The sequence below is a fragment of the Pleurodeles waltl genome, chromosome 4_2, assembly GCF_031143425.1.
Source record: "Pleurodeles waltl isolate 20211129_DDA chromosome 4_2, aPleWal1.hap1.20221129, whole genome shotgun sequence".
Classification (NCBI taxonomy): Eukaryota; Metazoa; Chordata; class Amphibia; order Caudata; family Salamandridae; genus Pleurodeles; species Pleurodeles waltl.
This window is the reverse complement of record NC_090443.1, coordinates 743,499,615-743,520,810: the sequence shown is the minus strand read 5'-3', so window position 1 is coordinate 743,520,810 and position 21,196 is coordinate 743,499,615. Positions and strand designations below refer to the sequence as shown.

Here is a 21,196-nt window from a genome sequence, read left to right as displayed (position 1 = left end):
ACCAAAATCTTTCTGCAAGTGTTGTGGCAGCCTTTCTTATACTGTCTAATGCAACTTTAGATTAGCGATTTATGTACGGTCTTTCTAGAACAGGCTGCAATCTCATAGCACTAAAAGTACAGAAGTCACTCTTCCCCACTGCACCCATCAGAGTTCAAGTCTGTCACCCTCTGGATTTATTTTTCATTTAAGGTGCGTGCTCTTTTATATGAAGTCAGGAGACCAACAAAATAAGTGTTACAGCACATTTTGTTCTTTTTAGCCACTCCGTATCCCTTTTGATCTCGGGATCAGATCCCATACGTTTTTCAAGCACGTCAACTCTCGTTTTAGCACATTTTTGTTTTTTTCCACTTTAATATATCGATATATCGTGAACTCCACCCTAAGATACTAGAGTGCTCTATATCAGTTACAGACACTGGTGCATTTTTCTCCGTTCGATGTCCTTGTCTTCGGTTTATGAATTCGCTTTCTAATCGAAAACAAAAATTCCCAAGCGCGAGACTCAATTGTAACGCCAACTTCTGACTCCATTTGCACGAACACCGAGGAGAAACCGCTCGTTAACCCAGCACGCCGCCCTTCGGAGCTCTCACGCCGCGCGGTTGAAGGAGTAAAGGACAGACCAGACGTCCTGCGCCCATTCATGCTTCCGGCCAATCAACGTCAGTTTAGTGAAACCAAGTGCTCTTTCTACCCTCTCGATTGGCTCGACCGAAAGACGCAGATTTGTATCCCGTAATGTTGGGGTGTCTTGCGCAGGCGCAGTGGTTGTATCCCAGCTTGAGTACTGGCTCCTGGGAATGTTAACCGGCGGCTCTGCAGCGTAGGAGGCGGCAGGGGAGAAGTTACGTCACTAAACTGGGTGTTCTGTAAGTGCAGGATCGCGATCACCTCGAGACCCTTAGTGACGTCACAAGACAGTGGGTGCACGGCCCTAGTGTGCTGTTGGGATCTTTTGTACACAAGCTGTACAGTGTAACCCGCCGGAAGTGCTTGGAAGCGGTACAGGTTAGCCGAGCGTTACTTTTTGAAGTGGACTGTTTGCTCTGCTGCTGAGCGAAGGTAAGTGTACATGAGAAATTGGTGCAGTTTTTTTTATTGTGCATGGGGCCCTTGGAGCATTGCTGACTTGTGTGCATGGTACGCCGACAGCTGGCAACACCCAGGCAGCGCTATGTCTTTCTGAATCGATGTCACTCGCTAAATTTACAAACGTTAACCGAAGCAGACAAGAGAGCAACTGTTACCACCCTCTCCACACTGCTACGATTCACCTGCTCAAGATACTGCGATTTCAGTGTCTGCTGAGACCCTTTGTACTGCAGAAATTCCGTGCCCCACTACTGTCCGGCCATTCAGCATGAGTTATCCTGTTACTCACACACCCATCCCATGGCTTCTGATACGGTTTTTAAATTAGTATTTGTTTAATGTTGGATGGTAAAGAAGAACACCCGTCTTGATGTGAGCGTTAAGTGTGTGAGCGCGCGTGTTTCGGCGGGGGCTTGAAATAGATTTGTCATTGTTGAAGGATAGTTTTGTATATAATCTGGCCCTTGTAGTAGGACATTCGGAAGAATCAAAAGTTATACCTTACCGTTTAAAAGTAACTAAAAGTCACTCTTCTAATCGGCAGCAGCAACAATAGACTGAGGGTTTTCCTATGGTCATCGAATCTATTGTCACTGATCTGAACTACATCACCAGGGCATGCTTCCTGGGACTTTTTGTTAACTCGTGTATTTGTTATTTCTCTTCTCCTTTTGTAAGAATTTGACTCTGTCGAAAGTGCAACCGGTTAAGTAGGACTCTTCCTGGCAGTTCTGTAGGGACTTGAGAGTCCCTGTTTTTGGGAGAGCAGCTTTTAAAAAACAAACCGGAATATTCCAATTAAGTAGAAGTACACACAGTGATTTGACATCCCCCACCAAGGTAGAAAACTCAAGACAGTGAGTCACTCGGATAATTACATACAAGATGTACACCCATTGTTACCTGTGTTAACTTAATTGCTTTTTGATAGGGGTGGTAGTTCACCCTGCCCTTGAACACATGCAAACTTTTCCCCCCAGTGTTCTCTTGCCTTATTCTGAAGACAGGCTCATCTGCTAAACGTTCTGACATTAGCAGGTAGAGATGTTAAAACAAACATTGGCAAGGTGCTGTGACCGGTCCCTAAAAGAAAGAGGATAGAAGCCAGCCAATCAGGGAGATGGTAAGGAGGCAAAAGCAGAGGGATAAGCACAAAATGGGCAAGCTCGGACAAGGAGATTCATCAAATAAGAACTAAGTAAGTGAGTAAAGTCAACCAATGGTAAGCAATTGGCAGTCTGTTAGCCAACTGTAGTTCTTTTTCAACTAGAACGCTTGTGCCGTTTGGTGGATTTGACCTACGCAGGACTGTCCTGGTAGATCCGGGGTGCTTAGTCGCCATACCCCATGCCTAATATTTTGAGATCCTGTTTGCGCAGACTGCTGCATCATGCCGTGCTGAGGCTCTCTGTACAAGAAGGAGTGGCTCCTACCATACTGCTGCTACACAAGTATGTCCTTGATAGGGTGACCAGACGTCCCGGATTTCCCTGACGGTCCCGGTTTTTAGAGGACTGTCCCGGTGTCCCGACGCTTCTCCTAATTTTAAATAAATGTCCCGGTTTTTGGGACAAAGGTCAGATCATCTAGGGAAGCATAAGTTAAAGACGCCTACATAGTATGAAATAATTAAAGTAGTTTATCTGTTAATGTCAGGCAGCACAGTTCCCTGTCTGCTCCGAACAGAGAGGAGTGGGGAGTAGAGAGAGGTGGGTTCGGGGTGCAATGTGGGAGGTTAAGCCATAGCTAATGTTATACGTGTGTGTGTGTGTACACGCACACATGTATAGGCACACATTCACAAAGCTAGGCACAAAAACGGGACAGACCAGATATAAAAGCGAGTAATGCCTTTAGTCCTTCTTTTATGTCTGACCTGTCCCGGTTTTTGGTCCTCAAAATCTGGTCAGCCTACTTGCTTGACTGACTCCTGCAACATATCATAGAAGAACAAAAACACAAGCGACTAACGCTCTCTGGCTGCTAAGGATATTTTAGATTCATGGAAACCTGTTTATAATGAAGATGGCAGTGCATTGCCTTTTAACCTACTTCTTGGAGCATCTGCAGCCCTTTAATCAGTCAAGCTTGGAGAAATCAGAAACCCCAACTTAATCTAGATGCCACTTTAAGTAATTAATTTAGTTGACAATTTTGGCACCACTCCTTGTTAAACAGCCATTTTAAAAGCATACATTGCTTATTGTGTTGAATTGCCTAGATGGGAGGAAGTACTGCCCAGATAACATTTTTATTGACATGTAATACAGTACTGTTTTGTTATTTTTATTGTCAAATAGGTTTATTAATCCTTTAAAGGCACTACTTATGATGATGATGATGAAATCAAAACTGATCCCCACCCCATCGTATGGAGGGCAGATAATGCTAGGGAGGGATGCCGCCATCCTGGAGAAGCTCGTATTACGACCATTCAAACTGGTGTTCCAGCTAACAAAAAGTCTGCTTCCCCTGCCCAAGTAAGACTAGAGTTCTCTCTGGCAAAGCAAGCACTGGCCAGACAAGGGGCTTTCGTAAAATGCTGTCACCGTTTGAGGAATGCCCCCGGACAGACCACAGCAACGGGACAAAAGACACTTCGCCGCATGCTTGCAGAACAGTATAGAGATTCTAGGTCTTTCTGACTTATGGCAACTGAATGTAAGTGATTCCATCTTAAAGAAAACTTTGAATAAACGTATTCAGTTAAAAAGCCGTTCGGAGGACAAAATGCTATTGGCAAAACAAGTCCATGGGTGGTCGGTGATGAATTTGTATGAAACCTGCAAAGAATAGCCCTACTTTGATTGAGCTCTTTGTTTAACCATCAAGAAGGAACTCATGAAAATGCGCTTCAGCCTCTTCCCACTGCTAGAGTTCACGCTTAAATGGCAGACTAAGGGGAAAATGGAGGACAAGCTCTGCCGCCTGTGCCATCAGTCGAATGAAACATTTATGCATAATACTGTGTCTATGTCCAAAGTTATTAGCAGATCAAAGGGCCCTGCTGCGTAAATAATTCCTAGCCTTGGGAGTAAGAATTTGTAGGGTGGTGGCGATAAAGGCCTTTAATCCCCAAAACTTTATGCGTAATGTTTGGCTGGTGCAGTTTCTAACAATTTTTAATAATCAGATACAATTATTACCGTGGGCTGAATAGGGTATTGGGTACTGGGAGTCGAAGGGTTCTTTATTCTTTCATTAAGGGCCGTTACGGGATGAATCGGAAACACCCTTCTTATCCCGACTGTCACCTAACCAAATCGCTATTAGCCAGGCTGTGTAGTTTGGCATAGTCGCCTATGTCATTGTGATCTATGTATGCGGGCAGGCTGCTAGGGGCACGGCGTGAGGATCATTGTACCCGATCAATCATGTCGCTTAACCCTGGGCACAAGAGTCTGTTCTATAGCTCAACAAGCTTACAGAAGATGCAGTTTTTTTTTTTTACAGTAAAGTAATCTCGCCTTCCATGTTTACATAACGCTCTCTTTGTACGATGAATTGTACTTTGCACGTAATGTTTGCGCAGTGCACATTTTACTTGGTTTGTTGCGTTTAGTCAGGCCGTGAAAGGCTTGACTTACTCTTTCTGCACTGGTGAATAATGCTTCTTTTACACCAGTGATTAGGCGAAAGCAGGATGGACGATGGATTAGTTAGCCAGTTGACATTTTTTAGTTTCAGAAAAGATTGTGAAAATGTATGGTGGAATTAATATGTGTAGGTCAGGCCTCAAAAGTTCTGCCATATCTCGCTGCTTTTTTCTTTTAGGTTATTAGACCGGAACAGGAATATATGATGTTGAACGCTTATGCCTAATCATGATGTTTTTAGGTTTTTGTTTGAATGCTTGAATGTGAAGGCAAGTTGCTTTCAATCTTGGGAGGTCTTTGTAGAGTCTTATGTGGAAGGGTGGATGGATGTGCAGAATGACTTTTTTTTTTTTTTTTTTTTTTTTTACTGAATTGGGTGGTTGGTTGTCCATTGCTTGGGTGGAGTAAAGTGTTCTCTCTCTGTTGCAGTCGGTTAGTAGTTTTGCTGCAATTATTTGTGCTTGATAGCTCTAGAGCATGGATACTCAAAGTACGGCCCGCGGGCCTCATGTGGGCCCCCTCTGGCCTTTACGTGCGCCCCCCTGGGCAACAGGAGCACTGGGCTGCTGTTTGGTCGATTCCATACTAATAATAAAAATATTAAATAGACACACAATCATTTATTTCAAACTTAAAAGAAAGGAAATAACTAGGGACTCCTGCACTTAACTTTAGAAACACCTTCATTTTTAAAGACATCTTGCAGCGTAAGTGTCATAAACTAAGACAGTCTCTTCAAAATTAAAAAAGTGTATTGAGTTAACATGCAGAACCTTTTCACCTTAGTACAATTTATTTTATCATTGCATTGAGATGTATTCATTTAAACGTGATAGTTTTCAAACATAAATTTGGAAACATTAATTCTTCCCTTTACCCTGAGAACAGCACCAATAGTAAAATAAAGTGGCACGTCACTTGGTATGTGCGCTTTATGGGTGGCCTGGGTTCCTACTATACATGAACAACATAAACATAGAAGCGGGTTTTGTGCAGTGCACACCATGAAATCATGTAATTCGAGCTCCTCTTATATGTGATAATGCAGGAAAAGGAGGGGATGTGATATTAAACAATTGCCTAGGATCACACAATTTAGAAAAGTGGGTAAACCAAGATTAATTCCAGGTTTTCTGGTTTCCCATTGTTTATTTCAGCCACTAGATGTATATCCTTCGCTTCCCCTACACCTATCTTGCCACCAGTCCCCGCCAGCCACCGCACCCGACCTCCACTGCCCTGGCATCAATGCGGCCCCCGGGCACATCACAGACCAAACTTTTTGGCCCCTGGGAAAATGTTTGCGAGTACCCATGCTCTAGAGAGTCAGCCAAGTGTGTTCTGTTTAAGGAATCCACATTATAATTGGGATGTTGACTTTGTTGTATTGTGGGTGGGTGGAGAGAGTGCTTTTAAGTCTGGGCTGTGTAGGATCATTGTGTTCAGTGTGTTGTTCTGGATGTTGGTGTGTGGCCTGTCATGGTGGCAAGTTCTGTTCTAAGCACAGCAATAGCCAACTATGTGGCATAGCTGTACCATGTTGGATGTATACATTGTGGTTTGTTTAATATCATCTGTTGAAAGTTTGTGCTTTTGTTGCCACCTGTGCTTTAACATTAATTACTGATTGGTGGGGGGCCTTCCGCATTGTTGCACGTTTACAGTCGTCTAAAGAGAACCTGCTTGTCAGAGAGGCAGCAGAGCAGAGTAATTTGTGTGTTTACCTAAGCAGCATGGCACCTGAACTGCAGCTATCAAGATTACAACATTCATAGAGGCTGCACAACCTTTTTAAGGTAGGTTTAATGGCAAGTGAGTGACAGATCGGCAGTTGCAGCAGCAGTCATGGTTCGTGTCTTGGGTAGACTTAAGCCTAACGCTGTACGTCTGCGACAACGGGGCGAGCTAAATATTGGAAGAGCAACCAAAAGTGGCAGCCTGAGTAGAACCTACTCAACTCTTGGTAGGCTCTGATCTCTCGCCTTATGACCCTAGGATAAGAGTCCAAACTCGTAGCGTGAGTTCTCGCCTTAGGCAGCTCCTATGCTCTCAGTTCCCCACAGTCTCTGGGTGAGCTGTAACGAGGCCGTGGCTCAAATTCTACCAAGACAGCCACTAATATCTTGCTAATGTGAGGCACTGAGCACCTGAAAAGCTGCTGTCCTTAACAAACACTGATTCAGAACACCCCACATTGTTCTCATTTCTTTACTCTTCTAGGGAAGCTGATTTCCTTGTTTTAGATTCGAATTGCCCTTGCTGTTTCTTTATGAGGTGGCATCTTGCTGCCTATCACTTCATCCCAGACAGTTATACTTTAATTGTTAGTAGGACACCCACTTTTCTTAAGTCATAAAGGACATTTACCCTGATTCCATTGATTTGGGTAGGACACCAGAGTAACATTTGTTCCTGTCTTAGTCCACCTGTACCTAAAGGACCTTCCACCAGACAACAGTAGGCAAATAATGCAACATAAGTGTTGTTTTGTGTCACAGGCAACTCCTAAATCCGACTGTCTGGAGGCTGAAAGGTCCAGCAGATCTTGTATTGTCTGGAAGAGAGGAATTTTTGCTAATTTAGCCTTTGGTTGCTTGGGCTGAAGGGAGTAAAATTGCACCGGCCTCCCTGATCTTGGGGCACTTGCTGTCATTTTCCATTAGAGTAAAGTCACCCGCAGCATTTTTTTATCAGTGCTGTTTTAGATCTAGACCCTGCTCAATTCTGCCAGTCAGTAGATATGAAATCAGCTACAACTTTGGCTAAGAATATTTTATTTGCTTGATTACAGAAGTTTACATTTGGGTAAATGAAGAAGTTATTTTTAAAGAAATACGTTTGGCTTGACCTGCAAACTGATTTTGTGCTTGAGTGCTACATACAGTTTTGAGTTCACAAACTTTCGCTATCTCTTAGGTTGTCATGTTGTTCACTTTTATATTGTGGTACCATTGTCATGGCATTATAGCACATTCTTTTTGAGCATCTTTTCACGTGGATCAGAAAAGCCTGTCAGTCGACTGTATCTATTGTTTGTTGGACTTTGGCTTTGTAGAAAGTTTGTTCATTGATCAGCTTAGAACTGATTGTGTAGGTTAGTATGAAGCTAAGTTGTGCTCGATCTAGGGAGATCTTTGTAGTGTCTCAAACAAATGGGTAAGGGCTGAAATAATTTTCAGCTTTTCTGTAGACTAGTTGTTCCATTGCTTGGCCAGAATAGAATGTTCTTTAAAGGCATTGCTCTCCAGGTCGATAATTATGATGTGATGTTGTGTGCATCATGGTGTAGTTTTTGTAAACTTAGTTTTATCTGAATGTTCTAAGATAATATGTCAGTGTTCTGTGGGTGTGTTTTTGATTTGGTAGCACTTTGCCACCTTTATGGTGGTAGTGCTATATTATGTTTGGTAAAGGGACATGCGTGGTAATTCCCCCCCTCCCCCCTCCCCCGGCGCCATACACCTGACACCATACTCCACCCTCCCAAGCTCATAAAATTGCCTCTTCCACCGCCTTCCCTGAGCCCTAACCCCCCGCCCTACTATGCTCTGTCCTAAAACAACCCGATCCCCCCCACCCTAAACCATATCCTTCCCTGTCCTAGAAACTACCCCGGCTCCCCGCTCTTGCCCTAAAAGCTACCCTGCCCTGTCCTAAAACGTACCCTATCCTAAAAACTACCCGACCCCCGCCCTAAACCATAAAACCTACCTGTCCTAAACACTACCCCTCCTTGTCCTTAGAACTATCCTGATCCACGAACAGTTAGGAGCGCACCTGCCTGACATCCCAGCAATTAATCTGCCCCATTGCATCATGGTAGATGTAGTATCTTCAAAAAACGAACTCCATTAATTTTTAAATATTTCACCTTTAAGTAGGTACAGCCTTTACTGTGCATCTCTGGACACATGTGTTTCTGGGTTAGTCCCTTCTTCAGCAGAGAACATATTTGCGGGGTGCTGGGAATGCTGCCATAAATCACCCGGTTTCAGTACCTCTTCCCTGGCCTGCTGGTGCCTGCTCCAGAGCTCGTCAGCCCAATAGCTGAAGGGAGCCTTTAAAGTCACAAACAGTTAGGAGCGCACCTGCCTGACATCCCAGCAATTAATCTGCCCCATTGCATCATGGTAGATGTAGTATCTTCAAAAAACGAACTCCATTAATTTTTAAATATTTCACCTTTAAGTAGGTACAGCCTTTACTGTGCATCTCTGGACACATGTGTTTCTGGGTTAGTCCCTTCTTCAGCAGAGAACATATTTGCGGGGTGCTGGGAATGCTGCCATAAATCACCCGGTTTCAGTACCTCTTCCCTGGCCTGCTGGTGCCTGCTCCAGAGCTCGTCAGCCCAATAGCTCAAGGGAGCCTTTAAAGTCACAAACAGTTAGGAGCGCACCTGCCTGACATCCCAGCAATTAATCTGCCCCATTGCATCATGGTAGATGTAGTATCTTCAAAAAACGAACTCCATTAATTTTTAAATATTTCACCTTTAAGTAGGTACAGCCTTTACTGTGCATCTCTGGACACATGTGTTTCTGGGTTAGTCCCTTCTTCAGCAGAGAACATATTTGCGGGGTGCTGGGAATGCTGCCATAAATCACCCGGTTTCAGTACCTCTTCCCTGGCCTGCTGGTGCCTGCTCCAGAGCTCGTCAGCCCAATAGCTCAAGGGAGCCTTTAAAGTCACAAACAGTTAGGAGCGCACCTGCCTGACATCCCAGCAATTAATCTGCCCCATTGCATCATGGTAGATGTAGTATCTTCAAAAAACGAACTCCATTAATTTTTAAATATTTCACCTTTAAGTAGGTACAGCCTTTACTGTGCATCTCTGGACACATGTGTTTCTGGGTTAGTCCCTTCTTCAGCAGAGAACATATTTGCGGGGTGCTGGGAATGCTGCCATAAATCACCCGGTTTCAGTACCTCTTCCCTGGCCTGCTGGTGCCTGCTCCAGAGCTCGTCAGCCCAATAGCTCAAGGGAGCCTTTAAAGTCACAAACAGTTAGGAGCGCACCTGCCTGACATCCCAGCAATTAATCTGCCCCATTGCATCATGGTAGATGTAGTATCTTCAAAAAACGAACTCCATTAATTTTTAAATATTTCACCTTTAAGTAGGTACAGCCTTTACTGTGCATCTCTGGACACATGTGTTTCTGGGTTAGTCCCTTCTTCAGCAGAGAACATATTTGCGGGGTGCTGGGAATGCTGCCATAAATCACCCGGTTTCAGTACCTCTTCCCTGGCCTGCTGGTGCCTGCTCCAGAGCTCGTCAGCCCAATAGCTCAAGGGAGCCTTTAAAGTCACAAACAGTTAGGAGCGCACCTGCCTGACATCCCAGCAATTAATCTGCCCCATTGCATCATGGTAGATGTAGTATCTTCAAAAAACGAACTCCATTAATTTTTAAATATTTCACCTTTAAGTAGGTACAGCCTTTACTGTGCATCTCTGGACACATGTGTTTCTGGGTTAGTCCCTTCTTCAGCAGAGAACATATTTGCGGGGTGCTGGGAATGCTGCCATAAATCACCCGGTTTCAGTACCTCTTCCCTGGCCTGCTGGTGCCTGCTCCAGAGCTCGTCAGCCCAATAGCTCAAGGGAGCCTTTAAAGTCACAAACAGTTAGGAGCGCACCTGCCTGACATCCCAGCAATTAATCTGCCCCATTGCATCATGGTAGATGTAGTATCTTCAAAAAACGAACTCCATTAATTTTTAAATATTTCACCTTTAAGTAGGTACAGCCTTTACTGTGCATCTCTGGACACATGTGTTTCTGGGTTAGTCCCTTCTTCAGCAGAGAACATCCTGATCCACGCCCTGAAACCTAAAACCTACCCCACCCTGCCCTGTCCTAAAAACTACCCCGACCCCCCCATCCTAAACTTTAAAACTTACCCTGTCCGAAAAACGAACACACCCTGTCCTGAAAACTACCCTGCCCTATCCTAAAGACTACCCGACCTTTGCCCTAAAAGCTACAATGCCCTGTCCTAAAGCCTGCCCTGTCCTAAAATATTCCCCACCCCAGCTCTAAACCCTAAAAGCTACCCTGTCCTAAAACGACCCTGAACGAGAACCCTCAAACATTCCCCACCCTGTCCTAAAAGCTACTTGAGCCTCTGACTCTGTCCTAAAAGCTACCCCAGCCTCCCCCAAACCTCGCCCCACTTACCTCTCTCTTCACTGGTCACTACTTCTTCCTGTTCCGCCCGGACTGCTCTCTGCCATTACTGTGCATATGCGTGGTAAAGGCATGCGTAGTAAACACGTAGCTTTGCATTGACCACGTTGCTAGTGATGTTTCCTGTGTAACATGAACTACTTGAGAAAGGCTGATTTGAACGGGCTCATAGCGAGAATTTTTTTTGAAGGACGATGTGAGTCCTCTTTCATACAGCAAAAGGCAAACTAATTTAAATGCCCAGATTTTAGTGAGATTTTCTGTTGGATGTAGGCCCAGATTGCCGTGTGTCCTTGACTGCTATCTAAATGAGTAATTTACCCCCAATCAATGCAGTCTCCAAAACAGAATTCCACCACTTGTATCTGCTGAAAGAGCCTTTGCCGACGCTCCATTGTTCTAAGAGAGTCTTCCTACAGCTCGTTCTGGTAATTTTACACTTTGCAGATTGTAATAGCCGCTACATTGGTCTTTATCACATTTCTTTCAAAGCTGCACAGTTCCAAACTGTGCAGCTTGACTATTGTCTGAAAGAACAGCGGCACATCACCCTAGCTCAGTTCATCACATTGGTTGTGTAAACCCTGCAGTCCACGCCAGTAAAAGAAATCACTGCCTTTTAAGACACTTTTCATAACCCAACTATCTTACAATCATTTTGCTTACTGCCTGAACGTAAGCCTCAGTTCTACCAATCATAGGCCCTCTTTAGGAGTGTGGTGGTCTTAAGGCCGCCACACTCGAGGTGGCGGTCCGACCTCATTACGACTGTGGCAAAAGCGTCACGGGTGGACTGGCGGCGCAGGCGGTCTTAATCTGCTTGCAGCACTGCCCTGGGGTTAAGAGTCCCTTGTCTGCCAGCTCTTGCCATTCAAGATCTGGCGGAGATGGGGTGCTTGGGTGCCCCTGCACTGCCCATGCATTTGGCAGTGCAGGCCCCCCGTGGACAGCTCTGTCGCTTCATGCCGGATTTAAAGGCAGTGAAAAGCGTGACGGTGTTTTCGCACCCGACGCACCGCAACATTGCCCTAGCTCGATTACAAGCCAGCGTCCGTGTTGTGGGGGTTTCTCTATGGGCTAGCGGCAACCACGTGATAGGGCCAGCCGGCTCAAAGAGTTTGGCGTGCAGCCTCCACCGCCCACCAAACTCAGAATGAGGCCCAGAGTCTACTATCATGCAACAGTGTTGATGCAGCAGATATGGTGGCCCAACTCTTCCAGTATGTAGGTCTTTCCTGTGGAGTTCTTATTGCTACTTCGCAGACTGGGAAAAATGACAAGCTATGATTCAGAAATTCTTTATAGACTTGTACTCAGTATTTATACTAAACAATTATCATCTGTTGAGTTGCTTTTTTACATGTCCTGAAATTAATGTAGAATTGTGCAAGCAGACAATGCATTCCCTTGTAAAATATCTGTTTGCTAATGCATTCTCTCCATCCAAAAAGCTTGTGTGCGTGAGGGTATCTACTTCTGATCATAGGCGTGAATACATAGTTTGTTGCACTGCTGCTTCATTGAGCACTGTCTCCACAGTGCACTTCTTTGTGTCTCAGACCGAGACTTTTGTATTTCCTCCAACCCATTTAAAATTATACTCCGAGTAAACTTCAACTTTTAAATCACCAGTCTTCCTCAGTTGTCATGCATAGGTAATATTTCATCTTCATAGTCATCATATATCCTCCTGTATATAATTTTCTCAACGAATATAGAATACTCTTTCATTGTATACAAAGAAACGTTCAAACATCCCAATACATTTCTGGCCTTAGCACTTCTTCAGGGGATAATTAACCTAAACAGTAGACTTGGTGAAAAATTGAGTCAAAGGGATAAGACAACAAGGTTAAAATGCCTTTGTGTGCTATGAAACCAATTCAGTGTGATATAAAGCCCCTTTGATTCGGAAAAAACATATTAACTGCGTGCAATATCAGTATTTATGGCGTCTTACATGCCTACCTTGGGTGCTGAGTTCCATCTCTGGTGTCAAAGTGATTACGAGTTATGTGATTGATGAGTCTAAAGGACTCCGTGGTCCCATTGTTGGTTGGGTCAAGATACGTTCTGATATTAACATTCAGTTGGAACGCTATTCCAGTGAAATGAATGAGCGGTAAATTAGGAAATTCAAGAGAGACACCATAGACCACAAATTTGGCAAGGTATACAGTTGGGCAGAAATTTACACCATGAGGAGGCAAAACAGACAATTTACCAAGTCATCTGAAGATGTCGCCTCTTCTTCTGAAAATTAGACCCTTTCCCACAGGAAAGAATCAGGCTTTCAAGTCATCACAAAGTCCACCATACAGATGCAGAACAACCCTATACCAGAAACGTCTGGGGTTGTTTTTTTTTTTTTTAATTTAAATTTTTTTTTTTTTTTTTAGAAACCAGCCTTGCCGCAAACAAAATTCAAGGTAAGGAAGTGGCAAGAATAGAAAAGTCTCAACACACGATAAAAGATCTGAATATTCCAACCAGAAGTTAAAAATCTTAGAAGACAGCAACTAAGTGTCCAACATTTCTAAATGTCACTTGATACCCATACAAATTAGGACATTACTAAAGGGAACATCATTTGTTCCTACTTACCATTCCAAAATGTTAGAACAGGAGGTTTGTTTTTTAAGTTCATGAGAAACGTCAGAATACACACTTTTTTGTAAATCTAGTAGGTGAATCACAGAAAAAAGAGATTGACACTTGGATGCCATTGAAAACCAAGACCTCCTTTATTGCACCAGTGGGGATGCCATTGAAAACCAAGACCTCCTTTATTGCACCAGTGAGCCATAAAGTGTTGGATTCCTTTGAGAACTGAACAAGATTTTTAACACCAAGTACCCGAAATGTTCTAACATGTGCATGAAAGAGAAAGGAATAATCTCTAAAATTGCTGAAAATCCAGATTTAACATGTTGCAAGGCTGACAAAGGTGGTGCCTTGGTCATTATGGATAGTACATATTACAGACAATGTTGGGGACCATGTTATGAAACTGGAATTTGATCCCACAAGTGAGTTTCAAAGAGTACTTTCTACCATCCTAATGAACGTGACAGCCTCTGGCACTATTAACAGAAGAAGATAGAAGATTTCTGATGCAAGACAATCCAAGAACTCCCAGTGTTCACATGCTGCCTAAAATCCATAAGAATAACACACATCCACCTTTCAGACCGATTGTGTCCACCAAGAAATCTATACACAAAGGGTGGGGGCATTTTTTAGACAGACATTTACAACCACTTGTACAGGACATGACTACCCATTTGAGGGACACCACCGTTTTTTGTTTTTTAAATAAATTAATTTACATCAAATTCTATGAAGAAGACAATCTCATTGTGTACATTGATGTAAAATTGCTCTATACCTCTATTCCTTATAATGTAGGCAGAGAGACAGTAGAGTATTTCCTGGCAGGCAGTAATAAAGATAACCATTTAAAAAATATTCTTAATGGAGTTACTACACTTCACATTATACCACAGTGATTTCAGATGGAACAAGGAATACTTGCTATAAAGAACTGGCGCATCAATGAGCAGTTGCACAGCTCTGTGCTACGCAAACTGTTCATGTACAAATTTGAGTCCGGCAGCATTTTGATAATTTGAGGATAGGATGACAATCTTCTCACTTATTGGTGATGAATTGATGAAATTTTTTGTCATATGTAAAGGATCTAAGTCTGAACTAGTGTTAGCCATTGAAACACCTAACCAGATTAATGAACATATTGGTTTCACGCACGCCATGAGCAAGAGTTTTATTACATTCTTGGACTTGGAAGTCACCAGGAGGGAAAGCCAGCTGGAAAATAATCTTTACGTCAGATCAACCGACCGCAACAACTTGCTGAATTAAAGCAGTTTTCACCAGCACTCTCAAATACTGAGGATAAAATGGATCACTTTGGATCCCTACAAATTTATAATTGGTAAACCGCACATGGTTAACAAATTTACAGAACAAGGATTTCTTTAAATAGTGATTAAGAGCGCCAAAGAAAGGGTGATTACCATGAACAGAACTCAGTTATTGACAAGCAAGAAACCCAAAAAAGACACATACAGAATAATGGATGTTCCGAAATATTCCACAAGAAGTAAGCAGCCTCAAGAAGGTCATATTAAGATATTGGCCCATACTCCAGACGGAAGAAGGCTTTCGGGTTATTTTCCAGAAACCTCCTCTTTTCCCTATAAAAGATCAAAGACCTTAAAGGCACTCTTGGAACATCCCAAAAACACTTCTAAAGATGTCGTACACAAAGGGACAAAACCTTGTTTGAACTGCAGTAACATCATTAAAGGTACCAACATCACTCATCCGCGAAAGGGCACAAGAATAAAGCTCCAGATTAGTGCCACATGTGACTTTAAGATTTTTTTTTTTTTTAATGCCCTTGTGATTTAGGATACGTGGGGAAAACTGAGCACCCTAACTAACCACAAGAGTAACATATGAACCATGAATGATACATCAGCAGTTGTAGTTCACTTCATCTCTTTTGAACACAACAGCTGCCAACTAAGATTATTGGTACTAGAGACAGTTCATCCAAGAAAAGGGGTCGATAACATAAAGTTGTTTTTGCAGAGGGAAAAATATTGGATTAAATAAAAATGATACCCTTGCCCTGAGAGGACTGATTACCAGATTGGAACTTAGTTGCTTTTTGTAAAACATCATTGATGGTTCCAGGGTTGAATTTTTCAGTAGATTTTTACTTTTTTTTGGGAAGTGCCTTTGACCATCCTTTTTGGATATATGATGTGACCACACCTTAAGGATTTCATATTTATCATCTGCATCGTTTTTATTTGCATGATTGACTGGGGATATCATTTTTGCCATAGTTTGTTGAAAACAGTTATATCATTTATTTTTCCACCTTGGGGGGGGGGTCCATAATTCTTACTGCGCATAAACATTGATTTACTTCACTATGCTTGTGCACTGAGTTCTGCACTTGAACAAACATTGTTCTTCAAATTTAGGATTGAGGGTCGAGGTTCGATCACCGCGGTTCACTGGATGAGTCAGACCCAAAAGAGAGGGGTGGGTTCAAACTCAGGAGGTTAAGCTCAGGGTGCATTATGCTAATATCAACATGCGAGTGCTACTGTATGTTTTGTGACACATACTAACATTGGCATGCACTTATAACTGGTACATTGAATCTTTAACTGTTTCCGAACCAAGCTTAACCTTGCATGTGGTACGACCCAGGTTTACTAATCCAGCATATCCTCTTTCAACAAGGCACGCATTTACCAGCCTTTCTGGGTGGCACTGTTTTTGTTTCAATGGTCTTTGTATCTTAACCGATAATCCAGTGTGTCTGCTTGAGATGCCATTGACAATGCGATGCAGAGACACAATGAACCACAGCAGTGAGTGTATGTAGATATTCAGAGGTGTGGGATTTAATAAAATATCTACTTGTCCAGAGGCCAGGTTGCTTCATAAATCTACTTGTTCTGTTAAAAAAAAAAAAAAAAAAAAAAACTTTTCTTTTTGGTACAATGTAGTGCGGCAACAAATTATGGCAGCAATGTTAATATGTAAGAGGTCTGAAAATAGCCTCTCTGATTCTGCTAGGACTAATAATAAATTAGGGCTTGGATACTAGTAATTTCAAGCCCTACTATAGCAATTTCCTTTTTATTTACCACCATTTCGCGGTTCGACATACTGAGGCTGGAGGAAGCAGTCAACAATAATTCCAGGGCTAGAATACCTTTGAGTCTGTGCAAACCTACTAAAATACATGTTTTAAGGATTTTCACCAGCTCTTCTCTAATCTTTTCCCATACTGAGAGAGGCTGGAATTTTTCTCCTGATAAGGGTAGAAGTAGAAGTTCTTCCGGGGCTGGGGAAAAAAGTGGTTGGAGGGAAAATGAACTTGTAAACGCTCAATAGACGTTCGCATGAGCAAATCTTGTGCTGAAATACAGTTCACATATATTTTCTAGGATTGTGATTTCCTGGTGTACTTCTGTAAATTCTTGTGAATTCACGAAAGCCACTAATGCAAAGACATGTACCATGGGTGCCCTTTTGCAACTTTCTTCAAGAATTGGGCCCCCAATAAGGTCTGGTGTTTGCAAAGACATTTTTTTAAATAAAAATTCTATATCTGATGGAAACTTCTAGCTGCAGATTCCTTACCTTAGAATTTCCTGGCATCAGCTTAGAATGTGAAATTTTTCTGCTGAGCAGTACCCTGCGCACGCTGTCAGATGGGGTTGTTCGGATCTGCGTGCGTCATCCGGCTCCGGGTGGCGTCGTTAGTATCGTTGGAGCAGTCTGTGACGGTGGGGTCTTCTAGGCACCACCCTGGTGCGCGTGCATTAGTTCTTTTCCTTCCGTGCCGGTTAAGCGCAGATCTGGAAAGAGCTAACGATTGTTGAGGTTTTTTGCTTGATTGTTTGAACATGTTTTCTAGAAAGACAGGATTCAAACCACTTGGTGCATGTCGGTCACGGATCTGTACGGAGTGTGTATCTGTTGTTTGGAGAAGGATCGCGACTCGACTTCGTGTTCCGACTGTCGGGTCATGGCTCTGAAGGCCTTGAGGGAGAGATCCCTCAAACTTCTAACGGCGACAGCCGTCTCCGGTCGGTGCGACTCAGAGGAGGTCACACTCTTGCAGTAGGAGGAGGTCACGGCACCGCTCCCGGAACCCCAAGTCCTCTTCCTCTCATTCGAGGTCATCCGATCATTCAGGTAAGAGGCACAAGAGGAAGAAGTCCAAGCAGACTTCGACTTCCGCCACACCTGTCGGCCAGAGAGGCGTCTAGGGAACATTGACGTTCCGAGCGCAGTTCCGCTGAGCCGTCGCCAGGGCCAACTCCTCATCTTCCCCCTTTTCCGGGGACCGGAGCGACCCTCGGGTGGGTCTTCGGGCCTTGCGTGGTCAGCATGGGCCTCACCGGATTCAATGTCGACAGCTTCGGCCTCAGCGCCGTTGGGGACCCCAGGATCCGATTGCAGATCCAGACTGGCACCAGTCCCACGCAGTCGACCTCCTCTGGCGCCAGGTCCGACGTCGACTCTTCCTCCAACACCGGCGCCCACTGGTGGTAGCCCCATCCTCATTCCGGATGATCCGGTGCCTATTAGGTCTGAGGATCCTTGAATGAATTGGAGCAAGAGCAGGACTGGTATGAGGATCTAGGGGAAGCCAGTGGACTGGACACGTCTCCAGATACTGGCATGCTCTCTCCTCCCTACGTGGCTACGGAGGAGGGAGCTTCTTATGATATGGTGGTGCGTAGGGCAGCTGAAGTCTTGGACCTAGACTTGCCCACGGTGCCAGTCAGGACGAATCTCCTGACAGAGGTGCTTTAGCCCAGGGTGAGCCAATGTTGCCCTTCAATGAGGCCCTAACGGACGTTCTTCTGGGAACATGGTCCAAACCCAGCACAGGGGCTCCTGTGAATAGGACGGTCGGCCGCCGCCATACACCTGCTCCAAACGACCCTAGTTTCCTTAGCAACACCCCACCCCAGAGAGGTTGGTGGTCCAAGCCTCCATTTCCCGTGGTGCCTTCCCTTCCTCCCCTCTGGATAGGGAATCCAAGAGGCTGGACCAACTTGGAAAGGTGTTGTTTTCTTCCTCCAGCCTGGCATTGAGGTTAGTAAACACCTCTTGCCTATTGGGTTGGTTTTCCCATACTTTATGGGATACGGTGGCACAGGTGCTCCCCCAGGTCCCACGAGACACTCTCACCCATTCTGTCAAGGATGGGAGGGATTCAGCCAAGTTTACAATCTGGTGTGGATTGGATACGACCGACTCGCTGGGTACAGCCATTGCATCGACAGTGGCCCTACGTCGTCACGCCTCGCTACGTTCTACTGGCTTTTCAGGGGATGTCCAGTCTAGTTTGATGGACATGCCCTTTGATGGCTCTCGCCTTTTTGTTGAAAAGGGAGCCTCAGCGCTTGAGAGGTTCAAGGATTCTCGAGTTACGGCCAGATCCTTGGGCCTCTCAGCGCCAGTTCGACAGCAGTCTGTCTTCTGTCCCTTTTGAGTCTTCGGAAGGGGCGCTGTATCACGCCAGCCACAATTCAGCCACCGTCCTCTGGCTTCACAGCATCCCGGAAGAGGACATGGTCATGGTACCGTCAGACCCAGAGGGTCTAACCAGCGGTCGACCACCACACAGCCCCCCCCCCCCACAACGCCCAAGCCCTCCTAGTGTGGTTCTGCAAGCCCATGTCCGTCCAGTTGGAGGGAGGATTCAATTTCATCTCCCTCACTGGCATTCCATCACAACGGACAAATGGGTCTTGCAGATCGTACAGAAGGGCTATTCCCTCCCCTTCCAGTCTTCCTCTCCTTCTATCCCTCCGATAAAAGAACGGCTGATGGAGGACCATTTAGTTTTGCTCCACGAAGAAGTTTCAGCTCTCTTGGCCAAGGGAGCTATAGAAAGAGTCCCGATGTCAGCAGTAGGCAATGGTTGTTATTCCCGCTACTTTCTCATTCCCAAAAAGAACAAGGGCATTCGCCCTATCCTGGATTTAAGGGACGTCAATCTCTTCCTCAAAAAGCAGAAATTCAAGAGTCTCACTCTTGCTCAGGTCTTGTCTGCCCTAGACCAAGGAGACTGGATGGTAGCGTTGGACTTGCAAGATGTGTATTTTCATGTCCCCAGCCTGCCCGCCCACAGGCGTTACTTGCGATTCAAGGTGGACCGCAAGCACTTTCAGTTTACCATGCTCCCCTTCAGTCTCACCAGTGCCCCTTGGGTGTTCACCAAAGTGATGACGGTGGTGGCAGCTCATCTGCGCAGGTTAGGGATTTCAGGCTTCCCCTACCTAGACGATTGGCTGTTGAAGGCTCCGAAGCTCCAGGCTCTCGTCACCCATCTCCAAATGATGACAAACCTCCTGCATTTGCTGGGGTTCACTATAAATGTGCTGAAGTCACACCCGACTCCCTCTCAGAAGCTCACTTTCATCTGAGCTGTTCTGGACACAGTGCAGTATCGGGCCTATCCTCCCGAGCAGCGAGTCCAGGATATTCAGGTTACGATATTGATGTTTCTGCCTCTATCCTGGATTTCGGTGAGACAGACTCTTGAGGCTGTTGGGACTCATGTCTTCCTGCATCCTATTGGTTAAGCATGTCAAACGGCATATGAGAGCTCTGCAGTGGGACCTGAAGTTCCAAAGGGCACAGCATCGGGGAAATCTTACCAACGTGGTTCAGATCTCGGATGGAACTGCAAAGGATCTGCAGTGGTGGTCGGTGAACTGCAATTGGGTCAGAGGCAGACACCCTGCCCTTCCCCAACCAGATCTCACAGTAGTGACGGATGCATCACTTCTGGGATGGGGCGTCCATCTGGGAGAGGTGGAGATTGGTGTCTCGGGCTCCATATCAACTTGTAGGAGCTTTGGGCAATCCGGCTAGCTTTAAAAGCATTTCTTCCTGTTGTGAAAGGGAAGGTAGTGCAGGTGTTCACGGACCACACTACTGCAATGTGGTACTGCAACAAGCAGGGCGGTGTGGGGTTGTGGACCCTTTGTCAAGATGCTCTGTGTCTCTGGACATGGCTGGAACAGCAGGGCATAACCCTGGTTATGAACACCAGGGCGGACGAACTCAGCCAACGGATCACAACTGGTCCCTCCATCCGGAGGTGGTGCAAGGACTCTTTCAGCAGTGGGGAGAGCCTTGGTTAGATTTGTTTGCCTCTGTAGAGAACTCGCCATTACCGCAGTTTTGCGCATTGGAGTTTCCAAGGGGGCTATCACTAGGGGATGCTTTTCATCACGAGTGGAGTTCAGGCCTCCTGTACGCCTTTTCGCCGATACCACTTCTGCCCAGAGTTCTCAAAAAAATCAAGAATGACCTGGCCGAAGTAATCCTAGTGGCTCCGGATTGGGCACGGAGAGTCTGGTATCCAGAGCTTCTCAAAATGACCATCAGTCTTCCAACCAGGTTGCCTCTTCAGGAGGATTTTCTGTCGGAGCAGCAGGGGAAGGTTCTCAACCCGAATCTGCCAACTTTACGGCTTCCTGCGTGGGGATTGAGCGGCGACAGTTGATGGTTTATGACCTCTCTTCCGAAGTCTATGATGTCATTCTGGCAGCCAGGCGTCCCTCTACTAAGTCGATTTACGCCTGCCGGTGGAAATGTTTTGTTTCATATTGTACAGAAAGGTCTATTGATCCTCTTTCTTCTTCTCTATCTAATGTCCTTTCGTTTATTCTATCACTCGCCCAACCGGGTTCCTCCTTAGGGACTCCCAAGGGCTATCTTGCTGCCTTAT

At 45.0% G+C, this 21,196-nt stretch overlaps 1 protein-coding gene across 2 annotated transcripts in view; it reads left to right on the top strand.

Annotated features, from left to right (window-relative positions):
- The first annotated feature begins 767 nt into the window (after positions 1 to 767).
- Positions 768 to 21,196, top strand: part of GPSM2 (G protein signaling modulator 2) — a 397,434-nt gene continuing 377,005 nt past the window's right edge. The window contains exon 1 of one of the 2 annotated variants that reach the window (XM_069232396.1): positions 768 to 1,068. The gene's annotated coding sequence lies outside the window, so the exon portion shown is untranslated. The remainder of the gene's footprint in view (positions 1,069 to 21,196) is intronic. The other variant, XM_069232397.1, reaches the window with a different exon arrangement.